Raw genomic sequence first — 22,082 nt, forward strand, 5'->3', positions numbered from 1 at the left:
ATCCAAGTGAGGCTTCTTCGGACTTTGCATGTACCGACTCACTACCCCAACTGCATAAAAAATGTCAGGCCGAGTTAAAGTTAAATAGATAAGGCTACCTATTAGTTGTCGATACATCGTCCCGTCGTCCAACTTTCTGCCTTCATGTGCACAAATTTTGTAATTTGGCTCCATCGGTGATGAGACTGGCTTGCACTCCAACATGCCGAACTTCTGAAATATATCTCTTGTGTACTTTTGTTGGCAGAGAAACAATCCTTCTTTTGTGTGATCAACTTCTAGCCCCAAGAAGTGTTCAAGCTCTCCTAGCTCTTTCATTTGGAAGCGAACTGATAGATTTTCTCATGTCTGTTGGATTTCTCGTATATCATCCCCAGTGATGATCAAGTCGTCCACATAGACCAACAAAATCGTCAATTTTCCTTCTATCTCTTTGGTAAACAAGCTTGAGTCCGCATGTGCAACTGAATAACCACTTCGACTGAGAAATTCAGCAATCTTTCCGTACCAGGCTCTTGGTGCTTGCTTCAACCCATAAAGAGCTTTCCTTAGCTTGCACACATGATTAGGATTAGTTGCATCCTCGAATCCCTTTGGTTTGTTCATGTAGATCTCTCGGTCGAACTCTCCGTGCAAGAAAGCATTCTTCACATCCATCTGCCACAATTTATAATCTTTACTTGCCGCGAGTGCTAGTAGGACCCGTACAGTAGTGATCCTCGTCACTGGTCTAAACGTTTCATCATAGTCTAGTCCATATTGTTGAGAGAATCCTCGAGCTACTAGGCGAGCCTTGTATCTCTCAATTGATCAATCAGGGCAACGCTTAATTTTGTAAACCCACTTGCAGGAAATGGGTTTGATATCTCTTGGCCTTGGCACTAGCTCCCAAGTCTGGCTTTGATCCAAGGTTGTGATTTCTTCTTCCGTCGCCTTCTGCCAAGCTGAATTTTGTGAAGCTGCTTCATATGTCTCTGGCTCTTTGAGACCGTCTTCTAGAATTGATGTATTGGCGTACTTGGGATTTGGCTTTCGGATTCTTCCCGTCCGTCTTAGTTGGGGAGGCGGCATTTCTGTCTCACCATCTTCACTTGGTTGAGCCACTTCTTGCTCTTCAACATCAGTGTCACTTCGGTTCTCAGGCGCGTCAACACTTGACCATATGTATGTGGTTTGCTCCCCCATCTTTTCTTGTAGGATTTCTTCAATATTGTTCGAGTATGGCAAGTCTTTCTTCTCCGAGGACCACCACGAAGATGCTTCATCAAACACTACATCTCATGAGGTGTAACATCTCCCACTTGTTGGATCACAACACTTCTATCCTTTTCTTTGATTTTAGTATCCAACAAATATGCATCTGACTGCTTTCTTGTCAAATTTGCTACGTAAATGACTAGGCACAAATACGTAGAAAACATAGCCAAATACTCGGAAGTATCTAACCATTGGTTTCATTTCCCATAATGTCTCAAAAGGTGAAATGAAACCTAACCTTGGCTGGGGAAGTTTATTGATCACAAGGGCAGTAGTTTGGATGGCTGCAGCCCAAAATCTTCCTGGGACATTCTTCGCGTGTAGAATGCTGCGACAAATCTCTCAAAGATGTCGATTCTTTCTCTCCGCTACACCGTTTTATTGTGGCGTGTTGGCACATGTAAACTGATGATGTATCCCACACTCATGCAAATACCGATCGAATTCATCGGATATGTATTCTCCTCCATCGTCTGAGCGTAGACAACGAATCTTCATTCCCAGTTCTCCTTCGACCGTGGTCTTGAATTCTTGAAATTTGAGAACGTTTCAGAGTTTTCTTTCATGAAGAACACCCAGATATATCTCGAGTAATCGTCAATGACCGTCACCATGGACCAAACACATCAGAGTGAATTAACTCCAATGGCTTCTTTGCTCTAAACTTTGACTCCTTGTACGGTTGCTGATGAGCTTTTCCGTATTGACATCCAGCGCAAATGATATCTATTTTGACTTCAATTTTAGGTAGGCCTTTGAGCATGGATTTCTCCATAATCACCTTTAACTTGTGGTAGCCAATATGGCCTAACCTTGCGTGCCACAAATCCGCTGTCTCATTCTTCCGAGTTTTGTCTACATAAGCAGATTCAGCCGAGAGCACATAGACAGACTCCACCTTCCGTCCTTCCATCACTGGCTTTCCCAAGATCTTGACGTCGTGATAGACTTTCACATCTTCTGGCCCAAATAAGACGTAGTTGCCCGTTTATGTGATTTGTGATACGGATAACAAGTTCTTCTTTATACCCGGTACATGATAGACATTGTGTAGTAACACCATGTCAGATTTATTACCAGGCATAATAGTCGTGTTGCCAATCTGAGAAATTGGCAACGGTGAGTTGTTAGCTGTCCGTACCACGCGACTCCCTTTGTACTCTTTCTTGTCTTGCAGTTTCTTCTGATTGCCAGTCATGTGATTTGAGCATCCAGAATCAATTATCCAGTCATTCTCATAGTCGATCTGGTCTCCCATCATTGCCATGAATGCTAGCTCGTTTTCTTCTATGGCACATAGCACCTCAACATCCCATTCATCCTTTGTCTTCTTTTTGGACGTTGCCGCATTGCTTTCGACGTACTTTTTCTTGGACCAACAATCCTTTGATATGTGGCCCTTCTTTCCGTAATTGTAACAATTGCATTCGAACCTCTTCCCTTGAGAACTGTTATTGTCGTTCTTCTGAGTCTCCAAGGTTTCATGGTTCGTTAATGACTTCTTCCTTTAGCGGGTGGCTTAGGGTTTCTTCGACCTTTACTTGTGAAGAACCCATCCTCTTCATTCTTCATTGTGATGCCTCTCATTTTCTTAGCCATAGCTTCTTGGCTTGCTAGCAAATTCTCAAACTCTACAAGTGATGGTTGAACGGGCCATCCTTGTATAGCAATCACGAAGCTTCGATACTCCGGTCTCAACCAGTGGATGATAATCCTCTTTATACGAGCTTCTCAGATGACGGACTTTGGATCTAGTTCGCTAATCTCACGACATATCGACTTGACCTTGTGGAAATACTGAGCAATCGTCACGTTGCGTTGTGAGATTGATAGCAGCTCGTTCTCCAAGAGTTGTAGCCTCGTATCATTCTTGTTTGAGAAAAGCGTCACGAACGTGTCCCATGCTTCTTTCGGCGTCTTCTTATTGCGAATGTGCTCCAACATCTATTCTTCAACAGTGGTCTTCAAGGAAAACATTGATTTGCCTACTTTGATTCTCCATTTGGCAAGGTGCCGTTAGCGTCTTCCTCCGGTGGCGTGGTTTCGCTTCCTCCGACGACCTCCCAAAGGTCTTGTCCTTGTAAATAGGACATCATGCATGTTGCCCACGTGTTGTAGTTGTTGCTGTTGAGTTTCTTAATTCTTCCGATGACTTGGAGATCACCCATCGTGTTGGCAGTACCTCGGTAATACCAAACAAGCTAGTTTTCGACACAAGCTTGCAGAGTCACGGACTACTCACGACACAAAGAAAACTCACACTAATAATCTCAAGAAATCGTTTCTGATGTGGAAGATCAGTCAAAGCCGCAACCACAGAGCATACTAAGACTTTCAAGAGATCCGACAACCAAACTCACAACCTCGTTCAGATACCAGATTGTTGAACACAACTTATTTGTGGGAAACACAAACACTTTTATTAAGACCACTCAAGAAGAATTTACAAGACTAAGTGTTTAGATACTCACACTACAAGACACTTTTTGTGGACACTCTTTAGGAGACTACTACTCTTTTTGAAATTTTTTGGATGCTACACTTGGTGGGGGTAGAGGGGGTATTTATAGTAGAGGCCAAACAATGTAGATCACACATTTTTCATCTTCTAGATAATTCCTAAAATTTCTAGATATCTAAAACATTCTAGGACATTCTTTACATGTCTAGAGATTCTACACAATTCTAACACTTCTACACTCATCTAAAAATTGGGCTTTTCACAATTGTTGAGCTTTAAAAATTCTACACATTCTTTATTAGTCTTCTTGACAATTATACACTTCTACACATTCTTTATTAGTCTTCTTGACAATTGGGCTTTTCACAATTGTTAAGCTTTAAAAATTCTATTAGCTAGTGTTGATCCTTTAACAGAAAAGAACTCTAATAGGCTTTCTAGCCATAACTCATAAGAATAAGAATGGAGATTAACGGTGTTAAAAGGGTTTGTAATATATATATTTAAACAGATATAAAAGAAATCGATAACAGCCTATATTATCAACATAAATCACCACCCACACGTCCTGCTATAAATACTATCTAGTCATATACATTGCATATAATATAAAAATAATATAAAAGGATAACAAATATCCTGCTTCTTCTAACGTAACATTATATAATAATAATAATAATAATAATAATAATAATTGTATTTAACTTCGTTATACAAAAATTATTATATATATACACTATACACAATTATACGCATATATATTGTTGTCGCACGAAAATGAACAACTATTGAAAACCTCGGGCGGTTCGATCCAAGGCCGGACCAAGTGATCGCATCCGGGCCAAAAGTGTGAACTCGAAAGTCTCGAGCTAGGTTTTCTCCGATCAACCCGCCTCTCGGGAGAGGTAGGGGGTGAGGAGGAGGAGTGACCGTGCCTTGGTTGTCGGCTGCCTACGTACCCGTGCGTGGGATCAGGTCAGAACGTAGTTCAGGCGTGTGTAACGCAGTGTGAGGCATAGAACCTTGGTGGAGAGGCGTACTCGACGAAGGAAACGGTGCGCGGAGGAGTCCTCGGCGACGTCTCAGAACTTCGGAGATCGCGTGCCCGTCTAGCGTGTTAGACGCGTAGGGGGACTCTAGTCGAGAACCCTAGGAGCGTGCTTGAGCACCGGGGGGCGTTCGGTCAGAGGGAGCAACGTCCGGGAAGTCCCCGTGAGTGCTTCGGAACCTCTGAGAACGAGAAATTGAGGAGAATCTGCTTCAGGCCAAGGATGGCATCCAGAGAAGCAGAGAGAAGTCTCAAGTTCCTTGAGAATGAATGGGATGACTTTCCCCTCAATGAGAGGGGGTATTTATAGGTGTTTGAGGGCCTTAGAAGGTCCCTTTATCCTCCTTGTGGGACTAGGAGCGCGCGCGCCGTCAAGTGGAGGCGCACGGCGCGCGCGGCGCACAATGCGCGGCGCGCGGGTCATCTGGCGCGGCGCGGGATATGCAGCGCGGGATGCGCGGCGCATGGGCGCGCGGCGCGGGCGTGTCTTCGCGCGGCGCGCGGTCTGCCTGGCGCGGCGCGCGGCGCGCGGTGCACGACCCGTCTCGTCGGGCTCTTGTGGGCGTTTAGGGGTCTTCGGATACCACTCTTGTCGCACAAAATATGAAGTCTTCTACTTGACGAGAGTGGCTTGACTCGAGGAGCAAGGCTCAACTCGACGAGAGTGACTAGTGGCTTGGCTCGAGGCTCGACTTAAGGAACGACTCGAGGCTCGACCCGAGGAACGACTCGAGGCTCGACTCGAGGAGAACGACTCTAGGCTCGACTCGAGGAACGACTCGAGGCTCGACTCGAGGAACGACTCGAGGCTCGACTCGAGGAACGGCTCGAGGCTCGACTTAAGGAACGACTCGAGGCTCGACCCGAGGAACGACTCGAGGCTGGACTTGAGGAGAACGACTCGAGGCTCGACTCGAGGAACGACTCGAGGCTCGACTCGAGGAACGACTCGAGGCTCGACTCGAGGAACGGCTCGAGGCTCGACTTAAGGAACGACTCGAGGCTCGACCCTAGGAATGACTCGAGGCTCGACTCGAGGATAACGACTCGAGGCTCGACTCGAGGAACGGCTCGAGGCTCGACTCGAGGAGAACGACTCAAGGCTCGACTCTAGGGGCGTGATGATTTGGCACGAGGACTTGCCAGTCGACTCGTGACAGAAGGCTTGCCGCTTTTCCGGACCTCCGGACTGACCATCGGTCCTTTGAATGGCATGTCTTCTTGGCGTTTCGGGTTTTCCGAAAACGACCGACAACATTAGCCCCCCAAGTTTATCGCTCGGGAGGCCCCGCGCGGTGAACTTTTAGTTGTTTCCGCCGGGTGTTTGAGGAAAAATTTATCTCCCAGGGCTTCGCCGTCGCGAAGCTTTTGTGATTATAGAGAATATTCTTGCGATTGCAAGTGCTCTCTCTCGCTTTTCCGTCTCTCTAAACACGATTGTGTGATCAATACGTGGAGGAGGATCCGAGCGGATGAGAGGCGAAGCTCAACGTGGGCGAGGCTGACATGTTCGCATCCATTGCTCTAGCCCCGGAGCAGCGGGGACATGCGCAGGCAGGTGGGGCACGCACTTGTGCAGAGGCGTACCGGCGTGTCACGGCTTGTTGATCTTTTGGCGAAGTCACATCCAAGTCTTTCTTCGATGGCATTTTTTTTTATGATATCTTCGACCCGGAGTCCATGCAACTCGATGGTGATTAGCATGGCAATTATTTTCTAATTACGACATGTCAGGGGAAGATCATGGCATCCGTCTTGGCCAGCTTGGAAGGCGACTGCACTTTTGCGTTTTGCAGAGGCGTGCTCATTCCGAGGTCTCAGAGACAAAGGTTGATGCTGTGGGCTGATGCTTCGAGAAGACGGAGTGGCACCTGGCGGAAGGCTCTGCCGCACCGGAGGGCTTCAACCGCTCGGGGATCAGTACTCAAAGTTCAATCACGCACCGAGCATAAGTCGGTCTCCAGGGCATCTGCCATTCCAGCTTTGGTGACGCTTCCTCGTCTGCATTCGGAAGATCGGCCCTTATTCCCCAGGCGCGAGCGCGGGTGTCTACTTTGGCTGACCTGTTCTTCAGGTCGCTCCAGGTGTTTGCTCGAGGAGCGGAACTCAACTCGAGGAGAATGATGATTTGACTCGAGGAGCGAAGCTCGACTTGAGGAGAATGACTCGACTCGAGGAGCGAGGCTCGACTTCGAGGAGAATGACTCGACTCAAGGAGCGAAGCTCGACTTCGAGGAGAAAGACTCGACTCAAGGAGCGAAGCTCGACTCGAGGAGAATGACTCGACTCAAGGAGCAAAGCTCGACTTGAGGAGAATGATTCGACTCGAGGAGCGAGGCTCTACTCGAGGAGAAAGAGTGGACTCAAGGAGCGAAGCTCGACTCGAGGAGCAAAGCTTGACTTGAGGAGAATGACTCGACTCGAGGAGCGGGGCTCGACTCGAGGAGAATGATTTGACTCGAGGGGCAAGGCTCGACTAGAGGAGAATGACTCATCTCGAGGAGCAAGGCTCGACTCGAGGAGAGTGACTCGACTCAAGGAGCAAAGCTTTACTTGAGGAGAATGACTCAGCTCGAGGAGCGAGGCTCGACTCGAGGAGGACGGTGATTTGACTCGAGGAGCGAAGCTCGACTTGAGGTGAATGACTCGTCTCGAGGAGCAAGGCTCGACTCGAGGATAGTGATTTGACTCGAGGAGCGAAGCTCGACTCGAGGAGAATGACTCGACTCGAAGGGCGAGGCTCGACTCGAGAAGATTCTACACGACCTCATTCGTCACCTGGGACTTGAGGAGCTTGCTCGAGCGAAGTCTCAGCTAGCTCAGGCTGAGCGAAGTTCTTGCTAAGAGGCGGTGGAGAAGATGGCAGGACCTATGCCTTATATGGCGGTTCAGGTACGCCTCGTGGCGGCTTCAAGTGCATTGCGATTAGTCATCATATGCAATGACTTGTGGCGACTCGGAGCCAGCGTCGTTTAGCCGTCTAGGCAAGTCGCGAGGGATGGCCTAGATATGCCACGTAGGCTTCTTAGGTGCGCCGTATAGGCTTTTTAGATGTGCCATGTAGGCATCTTAAGCACGCCATGTAGGCGTCTTGGGTGCGCCATGTAGGCGTCTTACGTGCGCCATGTAGGCGTCTTCGGTGCGTCGCGAGGGACCGCTTTGGTGCGCCATGTAGGTGTCTTAGGTACGCCATGTAGGCGTCTTTGGCGCGTCACGAGGGACGACTTTAGCCTGCATCTCTGGGACGTCTTATGGTGCGCCGCGGAGGCGTCTTAGCCTGCATCTCGGGGATGTCTTACGGCGCGCCGCGGAGGCGTCTTAGCCTGCATCTCTGGGATGTCTTATGGCGCGCCGCGCAGGCGTCTTAGCCTACATCTTGGGGATGTCTTACGGCGCGCCGCGGAGGCGTCTTAGCCTGCATCTCGGGGATGTCTTACGGCGCGCCGCAGAGGTGTCTTAGCCTGCATCGCGGGGATGTCTTACGGCGCGTTGCGAAAGCGTCTTAGCCTGCATCTCTGGGATGTCTTATGGAGCGCCGCGGAGGCGTCTTGGCCTGCATCGCGGGGATGTCTTACGGCGCGCCGCGGAGGCGTCTTAGGTGCGCCATGTAGGCGTCTTACGTGCGCCATATAGGCGTTTTGGGTGCGCCATGTAGGCGTCTTAGGTGCGCCATGTAGGCGTCTTTGGGGCGTCACGAGGGACGACATTAGCCTGCATCTCTGGGATGTCTTATGGCGCGCCGCAGAGGCGTCTTAGCCCGCATCTCTGGGATGTCTTATGGCGCGTCGCGGAGGCATCTTAGCCTGCATCTCTAGGATGTCTTATGGCGCGCCACGGAGGCGTCTTAACCTGCATCTCTGGGATGTCTTATGGCGCGCCGCGGAGGCGTCTTGAGCCTGCATCTCTGGGATGTCTTATGGCGCGCCGCGGAGGCGTCTATAGCCTGCATCTCTGAGATATCTTATGGCGCGCCGCGGAGGCGTCTTTAGCTTGCATCTGTGGGATGTCTTATGGCGCGCCGCGGAGGCGTCTTTAGCCTGCATCTCTTGGATGACTTATGGCGCGTAGCGGATGCGTCTTTAGCCTGCACCTCATGGATGTCTTACGGCGCGCCGCGGAGGCGTCTTAGTTGAACGCTCGTTCCCGTTTGTGTTCGGGTGTTTTGTTTTGGTGGAGCGTACTTTCTTTTTGCGGAGCGTACTTTCTTGAGGATTTTGAGTGTACTTGTCGTTGCCCATGTCACTAGCCCCCCGAGTTTTTGGGTTTACAATCGTATTTTGATGACCGAAAATCTTTGATAAAGTGGATTTTGAAAGAAAAACCTCGAACTTTATTAATATTGCAAAAACTTGAAATCCTAAAACATTGGCTCGTAGGCCTTATTGAATGTCGGAAAGCAAAGAAATAAAATGGGGGGAAGCGCTGGCTACTGGTAGTACTGTCTCAAGTGTTCCGCATTCCACAGGCGACAGATCGGTGTCTCGTCCGTGTATTTGATGTAGTGTGTCTCATCATGTATGACTTGGCAGACTTTGTGGGGTCCCTCCCTGTTTGGGATAAGGACGTCGGCACCTTGCACTTGGGTGTTATGCAGATGTCTTCGTGGACTTCGCGGAGGACCTTGGTCGACTCGACGCGGTCTCTAAGCCGGGAGATCGTGTTAACCGTCTTTCTAGCGGTTTTTCCATCGATTCCGTGGATGTAGCATATTCTGGCTTGGGATTGATCTCCAGCCATGATGCTGATTCCATCCTTGGTAGGGAACTTCACCAGCAGGTGGTATGTAGAGGTAACAGCCCTTAGTCGGTTCAGCGTAGGTCGCCCAATGATGACATTATATGGTGACTTCTGATCAACCACTACGAATGGGACCATGTGAACGACTTCAATACCTCCGGTAGTTCCGAAGGTGACCGGTAGATCAATGATGCCTTCGGTCATGACTCTCTCCCCGGTGAATCCGAATAATGGCGTTTGGGTCGGAGTTGGGCGTAGCCCCCCGAGCTTCATGCGCTCTAAGGTGGACTTGAAAATCATGTCGGCAGCACTGCCGTTTTGGATGAGAACTCTTTTCACCATGTTATTAGCCACTTGGGCCTTGAGCACAATCGCGTCATTGTGCGGATGCCCAACTCGCTTGGCCTCTTTGTTGGTGAAGTACATCGTCTCGTGAGGTACGGACGGAGGTTCTTCATAGGTGAGGTTGACGTGCATAGCAGCGTCTTCTTGAGCTACGACCCTTAGGAATTTTTTCCGTTGTCGGGCCGAATCTCCACTTTGTGGACCTCCCAGTATGGTGGTCACAACGTGGAGTTGCGGATTGGCGTCGGCAGTAGCCGTGGTTCGGTCGGCAGAAGCAGCTGTTCCTCCTTCCCTGCCAGACTATGGTCTGTTTGTGGTGGGGCCCACAACGCTAATCATGCGCAACACAAACTGTTTCAACTCACCCCGTTGGATCAATGCCTCGATCTGCCTTTTAAGACTATAGCATTCGGAGGTCAAGTGACCATATTCCTGATGGAACTCGCAATATTTAGATCGATCGCGAGTCGCGAGATCTTTGCTCATTGGAGCCGGGGGAGTGAATTTGTCACGTGCCAAAGCTAGGATTTGATCTGGCGTTGTGTTCAAAGGTGTGAACGACGAGTAGCCCTTAAAGTCTTCCGCAAGCCGTGGCTTTTGGGGCATCGGAGGTCGGCTATTAGAAGTCTGACCCCCTCTGTTTCGTCTTTTACGGGAGTTGCCTTGCTCGTTGCTAGGCTCGTCTCGGCGGTGAGGGCTTTGAATATTGCCCTTGCGGCCATCGAGGTAATCTTCGACCCCCATAAAGGTCTTGGCTCGAGTCCTTAACTCGGCCATGGTAGAAGGGACACGGCCGACGACGGACTTAAGGAAGTCACTTGTGCGCCAGCCTTCGATGATGGCAGTGATTGCGTCTTTGTCGTCAAAGCGGTCGACCTTATTCGATTCTTCAGTGAATCGGGCGAGGTATCGTCTAAGAGACTCGTCATTCTCTTGCCTGATTGACCACAGGTACATCTTGGTCTTCTTTTGGACCATAGATGTAGCAAAGCGTGCTAGGAACATGTCCTTCAGGTCTTTGAACGAGTGGATGCTCCCTGGCCTTAAGTTCTTGAACCACTCGAAGCCGGGTCCGGCGAGGGTAAGACTAAAAGCTTGGCACGAAGCACCAGGAGAGACACCCTGCATCGTCATCCAGGTTTCATAGTGCTGGCTATGGTAAGCGGGATCTGCTTTTCCATCATAGGGAGCGAGGTTCCGGAGTTTGAAATTTCCCGTGCATACCTTGGCCAATATCTGAGCCGTGAAAGGCGATGGATTCTCCTCGACGACCCCATAGGCACTTCCGCCTATTCTATGTTCTCGGAGATCTCGTACTTCATTTCGAAGATTGTGGATCATAGTGATCACATCGAGACCGGTAGTCGGAGTAACTCCCTGTTCGGGAGGAGTTAGCTGCCGCCTTTCATTAGACCCTTGACCCGTGCGGCGGTTCCCGTTAGTTGGGGCTGCTACGGGGATGTTTGGCCGAGAGCTTAGTCGCTCTCTTAGGTCATCGCCACGCTCGATGCGTCGAGCAGTGAGATGGTCCCTAAGATCAGGACTTGTCGTACGGAGGCGCGGGCTTCGTTTGTGACGGCGCGCTCTCCGCGTGCTCTGACTCTCCGTAACATTCTCCCTTTGACCTAGTCGGTCGAGGGCCGAACGTCGGGAATTTCCCTCTTGAGAAGCAGCCGGCGCGTCGCCTGTCCGGGGTAGGGGGTTCGAAGGACCGGCTTCAAACACGGCGGAGTGTCGGGTCCTTCGTAAGAGAAGTCTCGATATCCTCCGAATTGCCAGTACCCTCATAATCAGGGTCGCGGTCGTGGCTTTTGAGGTTCTCAGGATCCCCGTTGGGGGTCATTGTGTTATGCGCGGGTTGCTTCGCAGCCAGTTGGCTGCGGTACCTCGCGTTCTTCGCCTTTAGGTTGCGGATATTGTCCTCCGACTCCATGATGCGGTCGTCCCTGCTATCTGGAGATGGAGATGGTGAGCGGGTCGAGCTCTCTTCGTTGAGCGACTCTTCGTCACCATGCGCTCGGGAGCGCAAGAAGTACTTTTTGGTCCCAGTGACGTTGTCGGGGTTGTTAACACCCTCAGAACGTACGGGTGGTTGACTACTCATATTTTCTCAAGTTCGAGAAAGTTGAGTTTGTAGAAGAAAAGAAGAAGATGAACAGAAGGGATTTCGGGCTGAACAGGTCCGGAAGTCCCCTCCTTCTAGCGCCAAAATGTTGTCACACGAAAATGAACAACTACTGAAAACCTCGGGCGGTTCGATCCAAGGCCGGACCAAGTGATCGCACCCGGGCCAAAAGTGTGAACTCGAAAGTCTCGAGCTAGGTTTTCTCCGATCAACCCGCCTCTCGGGAGAGGTAGGGGGTGAGGATGAGGAGTGACCGTGCCTTGGTTGTCGGCTGCCTACGTACCCGTGCGTGGGATCAGGTCAGAACGTAGTTCTGGCGTGTGTAACGCAGTGTGAGGCATAGAACCTTGGTGGAGAGGCGTACTCGATGAAGGAAACGGTGCGCGGAGGAGTCCTCGGCGACGTCTCGGAACTTCGGAGATCGCGTGCGCGTCTAGCGTGTTAGACGCGTAGGGGGACTCTAGTCGAGAACCCTAGGAGCGTGCTTGAGCACCGGAGGTCGTTCGGTCAGAGGGAGCAACGTCCGGGAAGTCCCCGTGAGTGCTTCGGAACCTCTGAGAACGAGAAATCGAGGAGAATCTGCTTCAGGCCAAGGATGGCATCCAGAGAAGAAGAGAGAAGTCTCAAGTTCCTTGAGAATGAATGGGATGGCTTTCCCCTCAATGAGAGGGGGTATTTATAGGTGTTTGAGGGCCTTAGAAGGCCCCTTTATCCTCCATGTGGGACTAGGAGCGCGCGCGCCGTCAAGTGGAGGCGCACGGCGCGTGCGGCGCACAACGCGCGGCGCGCGGTGCAGGGGGCGCGGCGCGCGGGTCATCTGGCGAGGCGCGGGATGTGCAGCGCGGGATGCGCGGCGCATGGGCGCGCGGCGCGGGCGTGTCTTCGCGCGGCGCGCGGTCTGCCTGGCGCGGCGCACGGCTTGCTGTGTGGCCGGCCGGCACGGCGTGCTGTGCGCGCGGTGCACGGCCCGTCTCGTCGGGCTCTTGTGGGCCTTTAGGGGTCTTCGGATACCACTCATGTCACGCAAAATATGAAGTCTTCTACTTGACGAGAGTGGCTTGACTCGAGGAGCAAGGCTCAACTCGACGAGAGTGACTAGTGGCTTGGCTCGAGGCTCGACTTAAGGAACGACTCGAGGCTCGACCCGAGGAACGACTCAAGGCTCGACTCGAGGAGAACGACTCGAGGCTCGACTCGAGGAACGACTCGAGGCTCGACTCGAGGAACGACTCGAGGCTCGACTCGAGGAACGACTCGAGGCTCGACCCGAGGAACAACTCGAGGCTAGACTCGAGGAGAACGACTCGAGGTTGGACTCGAGGAACGACTCGAGGCTCGACTCGAGGAACGACTCGAGGCTCGACTCGAGGAACGGCTCGAGGCTCGACCTAAGGAACGACTCGAGGCTCGACCCGAGGAACGACTCGAGGCTCGACTCGAGGAGAACGACTCGAGGCTCGACTCGAGGAACGACTCGAGGCTCGACTCGAGGAGAACGACTCAAGGCTCGACTCGAGGGGCGTGATGATTTGGCACGAGGACTTGCCAGTCGACTCGTGACAGAAGGCTTGCCGCTTTTCCGGACCTCCGGACTAACCATCGGCCCTTTGAACGGCATGTCTTCTTGGCGTCTCGGGTTTTCCGAAAACGACCGACAACATATATATATATATATATATATATATATATATATATATATAATTAAGATAACACATACCATTAACGTACATACATATATACGTATCTATTTATTTAATTATAAAAAAACTAATTAAACGTAGTATATCATATATGGACTATATATATAGATATATATATATATATATATATATGTATATATTTATACCAAATATCAGACTATTTGTATTCAAAACCTATAACAATATTAAAAAGAACAAAAACTTTTAATAGGCTAAAAAATTATTTTGGAATTTCACAAAGCAAGTGTGACGGATGGATAGGAACCTTTCCTCGTTGGTTTTGCGGGTGTTGGCAGGTAAATATGACCTGAGGGGCAATATTCTCGAAGCAGGTCATCTGGCAGCTCATATCTATGGCAGAGTTCGATATGGGCAAAGTAACTTCTCAATATTTGATGGAGATGGCGAGTGGACTTGGGCATAGAGATTTCAATTTACAATGACAAATGGATTCCTTCACCGGCAAGCGTTAAGGTACAATTTCATCGGTTGTTACGTATGTTATTGGCTTATTTTTTTTTGCAGCAAGTTAGTCTCGGCAAGATGTCTTACAACATGCTCCGTAATATATTGAGACATCTTGACCGATGTGCGCAAATGCTACTATTTTGGCAAGTTTCTAGTTTCACTAAGATTGCCAGTGGAAGACCGTCTACGTATATTTTGTCCACATGAATACGTAAGAAAACTCTATTTCGACTTTCATATATGTTTACCAATATAAAAGAAAGTTTATGCCCTTAGTGGTCTTTGACGCATTCATTCTCACAATTAGGGTTCTTAGACGTGCAAGATCAGCGGACTGGAAAACTGATTGTGTGGTGTATATGGTATACTACTCTATGACCTATTCATCGACTTATTAAAAGTTAAGAGTTTATTATTTTTCACGGCCATTGTTGTTGATAGAAACAAACACTAGGTAGTGTTTGAGTGGAAGTGAGGGAATCTCAGATTCAGGAGAAGCCTGTGTTGAAATTCACAGGTAATAATACAAGTGGGGATTGTTCATATATGACCGACGTGTACTATTGACTACTTTACATAATGTAAATTTTCGTTCCACCCATACTAGGTTAGCATTGTTTGTGTCATTTATTTTACGCACTACTTTTATTTTTCATCTATTGCAATGGTACGAATTGTCGCATACGATGACTCTACATTGTGTGTGACATCTTCTTTCTAACTAAACAGATTTTCAATTGGTATCAGTGGCGGGCATTTAAAGCTTAGGGTGTGTCCCTTATGATGGATATTACCAGGAATGGCAGTTCAGTTAATCGTCCACTAGTGCTTGATGGGACAAATTAAACATACTGGAAAGCTTGCATATTATCCTTTCTAAAGTCTGTTGACAATAAGACTTGGAAAGATATTATTAAAGGTGGTCTCCTCCCACCATTGTGGATGAAGCTAGTCATGCTATTTCGTTTAAGCCTCAAAATGAATAGGTTGAAGCAAAAGATTAGGCTGTTTTCCAGAACTCTCATTCTCTCAATGTTATTTACGATGGTGACAAGAATATTTTCAAGCTTATCAATACATGTCATAATGCCAAGGAGACTATAAAGAGTTTAATGTCTATGCCCGTATGATTTCCATAGAATTATTCTCATTGGTAGAAGAGATGTCTAAAGAGAAGTGTTGCGATATTTTTATAACTAGCACGCAAACGGACGTATCGAACAAGTAATAGTGTTACGTAAGTAACGGATATCGATCCCACAGAGACTAGTTACTCTAGCGATTTTCTGAGACTTGATGCTAATTAATTCCAAGTAAGATTAAGAAGATGGTTGTAACAAAAGCAATAATAAAACTAAAGCAAAGAGTTAAATACGAGTTTTACAAGAAGAGAAGGTAGGGGTCACGATTTCACCGGAACTAACTAGGACGGGGGTTTCGGGCTCGAACAACAAAATCTACTCCTATGGATGCTAATCTCACTCTATCAAACTTATTCACTAGCCTCTCTCGAGTGTTCTAGCAAACCTATGCAATTGACGGATTATTATCCTCTCGGCATCTAATCCTATTAAAATGATCACACGCAATGAAACAAGAGCTCAAACGATTACATAAATTGCCTAGATTTTCTAACCTAGGATCAACTATGATGACATGAACAAAAGCACGATTATTTACTCTCTCTCGAGTAGCTAAACAATCCTAGATAACAGTTCTAATGGTGATCAATCACTAGAAAGCATAAGGCACAATTCACATCAAGCAATCCATAATAATGAAGCAAACAATGATTATCTAACCCTAACGAGCCCCCCAGCCATTATCAATCCCGGCTACATCGCAACCCCGAAAGAAACTTAGCCTCTAATGGAATTCAAAATCAACGCTAAACAAAACAGAATAATTAAAAGCACTAAAATAAAGATTGAAACCAAAACAGAATTCATATTAAATAAAATTGATGTTCAACAATAATTTAGAGCAATAAAATAAATAAAAGAAAGGGAAGAAAGAAGAACGATTGAATTCGGAGAAGGAGAAGTCGTCGGGTTGTCAATTCCGTTGAAGAACGCCGTTTCCTCTTTCAAAAGCTCTCCAGAACAACCAAACAATAAAATAGAAACTAAAAACAAAAGGAAAAATTGTGTTTTCAGAGCTTAGAGTCTAATATATAGGTCAAGGGGTTATTTTCGGAGCATATTGGGCCTTTGGAATGATTTAATTCGCTCAAAAACATCAAAAACGGAAAGTAAGTCCGTCAAAACCCGAAGAGCGCGCGGCGCGCGGTCGTCCTTGCGCGGCGCGCGGCTCCAAATCTGGGTTATGCGCACTGCGCGCGTAAGACTCTGTGTGATTTCATGATTGCGTTCCCAGGATGCGCGGCGCGCTATTGCCGAGGCGCGGCGCGCGGTCTCGAAGTCTGTCATCGCGCCGCGCGCGAGGGAGGGTGCGCGGCGCGCGGTTGTCGCCAATTTCCTTGCTTGTGCTTTTTGACTCTATTTCGACCGTTTTGTCTCCAAATCCCGTCCTTTTTCCACGAAATTGATTGTAGACGCTCTATTGCTCTTTTGAACCTGAGACTACTCAAAAACCTACTAAAACCATTAAAATACTTTAGGACTCGTCGGTTTTTGGTTCGGGAAATAGGAGTTTTACGCGTGATTAACGCACCTATCAAGAAGATTTTGCGAAAAGTTTTAAGGTCACTTCCCAAGAGATTTAATATAAAGATTACAGCCATTGAAGAAGTGCATGATCTTTCGAATATGAATGCTGATGAGCTTATTAAGTCACTCTTGTCCTTCGAATTATGTATTGTTAATTTCGAGAAGATGACTATAGGGGTGGATTTCAAGAATATTATTACTGATCACAGATAGCATGTATACTCTGTAATTGATGAGGACGTTAAAAATACTATAGTTATGTTTTCCATGAACTTTGGCAGGGTCATGACAAGGCTGGAAAGAAAGTCTGGGAAAAATATCTCTCGTGGTATATGAGACGATCAACCATAGCAACAATAATATCACAAAGGTGGCAATTTCCAACAAATTCAACGAGATGGTGATAGATCAAACATCAAGAATTTCAACAGATCTAAAGGGATACAGTGTCATGAATATGAATGGTTTGGGCCTCAGGATGAATGTCCAACTTTTCTGAAAAAGCAGAGAAAATGCTACAAATGTTGCACCTTCCTATGATGACTCTGACAATGGAAGTGAACCTGGTGAGATAAGCAATTTGTATTGCCTTTACTGCTCATACTCATGATAATGTGCTTACTATTCCCACTATTGTTCCTAGTTCTTCGCATCTTATTGGTATTCATTTTCCTGATGATGATGAGGATGAGGTTCCAGATGAAGATTCTCACGTGCTAGAGACACAGAAAGAGAGGATTGAGTCTCTCATGATGGAAAACACTAGACTCTTGGAGATTGTGAAACCCCAAAAATAGTAATTAAGGTATTTAAGAATTTCATAATTATGATGAAATATTTGTTGGAGATTAAACATGTTGGTATCGGTCACGAACAATCGCTCTGACGCCAAATTGTTAGTGAAATGCCCTTATTGGGAATACATATCCATATAACGGTGCAGAATACAAACAGTTACGCTATCTAGCTAATTAATTATACAATTATATGATCTAGATTTTTTTAAAATGAGTAGTAAGCACTAGAGAACAATTCAAGCCACCAATTTATAATAGATGAAGGGAATGTCATAACACTTACGGCTTTGGGTTCAGCTACAAAAACTTCCAATCGAGTTCTTCAAGATCCAATTCTTAGCTCTAGTTAATCGATCTTCGAGCTTTGGTCTCCGGACTTGAATCTTCGGGAACGATGACTGGACTCTCGTCATTTGGTTCTCTAATGGATGATAACGTAGTCTTCCGAGTCGTAATCTCCAAATGAACAAGAATAAAGGGTGTGCTATCTCGTTATCTCACAACAACTACCAATTTAGGAGTTCGAGTCATGTCGTGTTTTTGGGATTGGAATCACGAATTTCAAGATAGAGGGAGACAGAGAAAAATTGGCCACCACAGAGAGAGAATGGTCCAATTTTTCCTCTTGTTTTTTCGTGTATTGTGTTTTTTGTGTTCTCCATGACTCCTATTTATAGTGGTAGGATTGAGACATTTTAGAAAGCCATTAGGGTTTCCTTATTCTCCTATATCCTATTTTGTAGTTAAGCATGAATCATTGGATCTTGATTACAAATCCTACTTTTACTCTCGTCCGTAAGATCATAATCTAGGATATTGTATTTCCTTATCTTTCTCCTATATTTAAGGAATTTAGATACTGCCTATCTTATTAATCGAGTGACTATTGGTCAGAGAACTTTTACCATTCATTATGGAATATAGAGGAGAAAGCCCAACGTCAGATTTTACTCAGTTAGTTCTAGTGATGGAGAGTCTGCTACTACCGATGTCAAGAGGAATGTCTTTGACAATGTGAATGACATCACTACGATTAAATAGACTATTATCGATCAAAGTCTATATAGATGCATGATCGAGAGCTCGCTGTATCTCGTTAGCAGTCGCCTTGACATAATCTTTCTTGTAGGGGTGTGTGCTCGATACCAACACAACTCAAAGGTTAATCATCTTACTTAAGTAAAGCGTATTATCGAATAAAGTGTATGAACCTTTGATTGAATTATGCACGCCTTTGATACCGACTCCTCTTTGGTTGGTAATTGTAACGTTGATTGGGCTCTGAATGCTAAACATAGAAAGAGAACACCTAGTGCTTATTTATTTCTTGGGAATGATTTGATTTTGTGGCTCAGAAAGAAGCTGAATTGTGTCCATATGTCTACTCCTAAGGCTGAATATATTATTATTGGATGTAGTTGCACTCATATCTTATGGATGAAATAGATGCATGCAGAGCATGATATCCTGCAAAATGTCGACATTGTATTGCGACAATATGAGCACCATCAATATTTCCAAGAATCATGTTCAGGAATTTATTCGTGATCATATTCATTTTTTGAATCTTCGCTCTGCTCTTGGGCTATGATTGATTCGTTTATAGCAATTACAGGGTCTATGTATATGTTGTTATTCATAGGCTCAATATTTTATCTCGCCCATTCGACTGCGTCTTGGCGTGTTTCAATCATCTCTAGTTTGTATTTGGGCCCAGGGTAACGGTGGGCCCAACAAGTTGTGCGACATCGTTTCGAGCTTTTGTACCTATCAGCTCACGCGAGAGATGATTTATTTCTCGAGGAGGTTAATTGCTGTTCACTTTTGTTTGAATTTTCGCCGCTAAAAAATTCCCAATTTTCTGCTTCTGCTCAATGTGAAATTTTCGCGTGTTTGTTTTTTCTTCCAATTAAAAATCTTTCTATGATGTCTTTATAGAGAATGGTTAGAACAAAAAGTGGTGCCAGGTCTTGTGCTTTTGCGAAGAAGGCTCAAGACAAAGCATGTCGCGAAGAACGTTGTAGAAGACAAGACAAACATGCATGATGTTCGTATGATGGAAATGACCTCTATAGAGGGTTCTCATGGTAAGTCTAGAGGTGCGCCATCTAAAGGAAATGCCTCTTGCAATGTAAACCTCTCCGTTTAGAAAAATACGAAGAGATTGAAGAATATGGCTTTGTATATGGCTGAAATTACTGGAGATGTCTCATCCGGTGATTCATCTGAAGAAGAAGACGTTGTGCATTACTCTCGAATGAAAACATTGGAATCTCCTGCCCCCACCGAGGATCAGTCAACCAGCTCCACTATAGAGGAACCATATGTGATGGTTCGAGGTATTTCTTCTCTAATTGTCTCTTATTCTGTTGGTGTTAATAATACGGGTAATGTTGATGGCGATTTCAGCCAAATAACAATCAATTAATATCGCAAATGTATAAGATTCGATGTTGGATATATTTCGGTGGGTCATGAAAATTCGTCGTAATAAATTGAGAAGTAACTATAATAATACGGGATATAATTGAAGTAAGATGTTATATTGATAATCAGCGAATGATACAAATAAATGTACTAATAAGCAATGAAATACAAGAAGATTTGAATTGAAATGATAAAGCTCAGAATTATAGGTATCGCCTATCACTCCTAGAATAAAAAATACACTCTATATTTATAGTTGAGCTCGTCTTATCTCCAGCGTCGATCTTCAGGACACGTGTTTGAACTTCAATGTTTCAAGGCGCACGATCAAGGCTCGTCATTAAGGGAAATCCGGAGTCAATCTTCTTTTCTGGGTTGACCTAGGATGAGGTCGAAGTGGCTGACCGATTCATCCGTGCTGAGATGAGAACCTTCATCCCGGGCTGAAGTTTCATACACGGGTTGGGCCTCTGAGCTGGAGCCCATTGACGCGAGCTAGTCTGGGCTGTAGCCCAAACTTTCTCCTTTGGGCTGAGGTTTGATTCATACGGGCTGAGTCATGAGCTGGGCTCATAAAACTCTCTGAAGTGAATTTCAGTGGGATTAATTAAAAAGAATCTAATAAATGGGGTAGATTGATTTCTATACGCACAGGTAACATAGAGGCTGGGACTGAAGATGTAGATAGTGTGATCAAGTATTCAGACAACCTAGAATCTCTTCAGAAAGCCACATATCACCCTTTGGTTATTTTCTCTTATGCATGTGTGTTTCATCCTCCCGATGGTTGATGATGGTCTGCATTTTCTGCTTGTTTTTTTTATATATGCAACTACTTCTGCTGATTATGCTTGTTAGCTTCAGAACTTGTTGTGTTTTCCAGATTTGTGCCTCACTCTGAGTTGGTATATTCTTGCATTTGGTTTGTTTTTTAAGCAATCAAGGGTAAGGGTAATTAATCTGTCATTTATTTTGTCACTTTTAATTATTAGTCTCCGTGTAACTTGTCAATTTATTTTTTACTGAGACTTTCTAATAAGTATTGCTCTGGAAGTGCTGTCTAAAAGATATTGAAGCGCGGATCGTTCAAACAAGATCGATGTGTACTATTGACTACTTTACAGATAGTGAATTTCCTTTTCACCTTAAAAACCCCATAGAGTATGTGATATTGCACAAAAACTAGGTTATCATTGTCTGTGTCATTTACTTTACGCACTGCTTTTATATTTTTATCTATTGATTTAAAACAGATTGTCGCATACATTGGCAGTCTCTTACTAAATATAATTTCACCCTCGAATATTGCCACTATAAAGAATGGTAAACGGCCTTCTTCTCATCTCCAGAGAGTGAAATCGGCAAAAGGTATGTGAGCATTCCCTACAGTTTGAAGCAGACCGAATTCTGGCTATGCCTAGACCTCTCTCCTCCAAATTGGATCAGATAGTTTCTTTGAGGACAAAAGGATGGTATACCGGGAAGAGTGGATATCATACGACGACAAGAAAGCTCTCTGGTCCCTCAAGCTCTTCTTCTAAGGCCAACCGACACAAATGGCTTTTCCTGTAGAATTTGAAAATATCTCCGAAGGTGAGGATCTTCGTGTAGAGGTCATGCAAAGATATTATTCCTACTCATGGAAACTTGGAGGCTCACCACATGCCAGTCTCTGCTCGGTATAAATTACGCGGCACCATGGTAGAGTCGTCAGCTCATGCGCTTCTTTTATGCCCTTTTGTAGAGGAGGCATGGCACCTTTACATAACTCCGAGAATCTGCACAACAAAGAGACCTTTGGGACATTATCTTTGAAGAATAGATATCTATCCCTAATCATGAATTCCAGGTATTATCATTACTCCTTTGGGAGCTCTGGAACTGTCGAACTACGCGCTTTTCAACATTCCCTTGGTGATACCCAGAGCCCTGCCGGTTATCGAGACATGGCACCGCCGATGAGCTCACCTTGGAAACTCAACATTGATGCCACATTTCGTACTGCTAGCAGCCAGCTCAGCATTTGAACGTGTATCCAAGATGACCAC

The 22,082-nt window shown here is 46.2% G+C and overlaps 1 pseudogene; it reads right to left on the minus strand.

The window, feature by feature from the left end:
- Positions 1-527: 527 nt before the first annotated feature.
- On the minus strand, positions 528-3,425 carry LOC149404810 (uncharacterized; annotated as a pseudogene).
- Between the last annotated feature and the right edge of the window lie 18,657 nt (positions 3,426-22,082).

Source organism: Urtica dioica, chromosome 2 (assembly GCF_054948205.1).
Source record: "Urtica dioica subsp. dioica isolate 48M chromosome 2, U.dioica_male_clone48M_v1_H2, whole genome shotgun sequence".
NCBI lineage: Eukaryota > Viridiplantae > Streptophyta > Magnoliopsida > Rosales > Urticaceae > Urtica > Urtica dioica.